Raw genomic sequence first — 965 nt, 5'->3', positions numbered from 1 at the left:
AAAGATAATGAAAAGGATATCACTTAATATAAGTAAGGATTTACTGAGAAAGCATATAGCCTACACAGTGCATGGAAAATAGGACACAGACAGTGTCATATCCAGTAATATTTTTTATTAAAATAATAAACATTCACTTTAACTTTATAAAACAAATGGTAAAAAATATATTTTTCTTTTAGAATATTTCAAAATTTCAACAACACATATAGTCATCATGGTGTAGAGTAACGACTCGATAGGGAACCTCCACTGCTGAAACCACCACCACCTCCACTGACGATGATTTCCCCACTATCCCCATCGCCTCCGAATCCTCCACTGATAACACTGCCTCCAAATCCACCACTTCCACTGCCTCCAAAACCACCGCTTCCTCCACTGCCTCCAAACCCTCCTCCAACTCCACCTCCAACTCCACTGCCTCCTCCACTGCCTCCAAAACCACCACTAATACCTCCGCTACTTACGAAACTCCCACTTCCTCCACTACTGCCGATGCCGCCACCGCTGCCTCCGGCGCCTCCTCCAATCACTTGACCGCCTCCTTGGGAAGCTGCATTCAAGGCAGTCTGAAGATCAACGCCACTTGGAAGAACTGGGTTCTCGCCGTCAGCGTAGTTCACGAAGTAAAAAATTTAGGACTGGTTGCTGGTTGGGACTGGGACTTCGATCACATCCTGTTGTTCTGGTGTCTGCTTGTTAAGAACATACACAACGCTTCGCGTCTGTGGTGGGGTATGACGATAGGTTCTGGTCTGGACCTTCTTCGGGTTTTTTGGATGACACGATATTTGTATCAATGGTTGCTCAGGGATGTAGGTGGAGGACCGTGGGGAACTGGTGGTGCAGGGGGTGCGTTGTACAAGTAGACTTTGCGGTTCTCGCGTGGGGTAACACATCTACCAGCATGGAACACCTGTCCGGGACCGCATCCTCCTGAGCCGAAACCTCCTCCTCCAATC

The 965-nt window shown here is 47.5% G+C and overlaps 1 pseudogene; it reads right to left on the bottom strand.

Annotated features, from left to right (window-relative positions):
* Positions 1-215: 215 nt before the first annotated feature.
* LOC119587239 overlaps positions 216-965 on the bottom strand; it is a 1,141-nt pseudogene continuing 391 nt past the window's right edge.

Source organism: Penaeus monodon, chromosome 22 (genome assembly GCF_015228065.2).
Source record: "Penaeus monodon isolate SGIC_2016 chromosome 22, NSTDA_Pmon_1, whole genome shotgun sequence".
In the NCBI taxonomy this organism is placed as follows: Eukaryota; Metazoa; Arthropoda; class Malacostraca; order Decapoda; family Penaeidae; genus Penaeus; species Penaeus monodon.
This window is presented reverse-complemented; position numbering and strand designations above follow the sequence as displayed.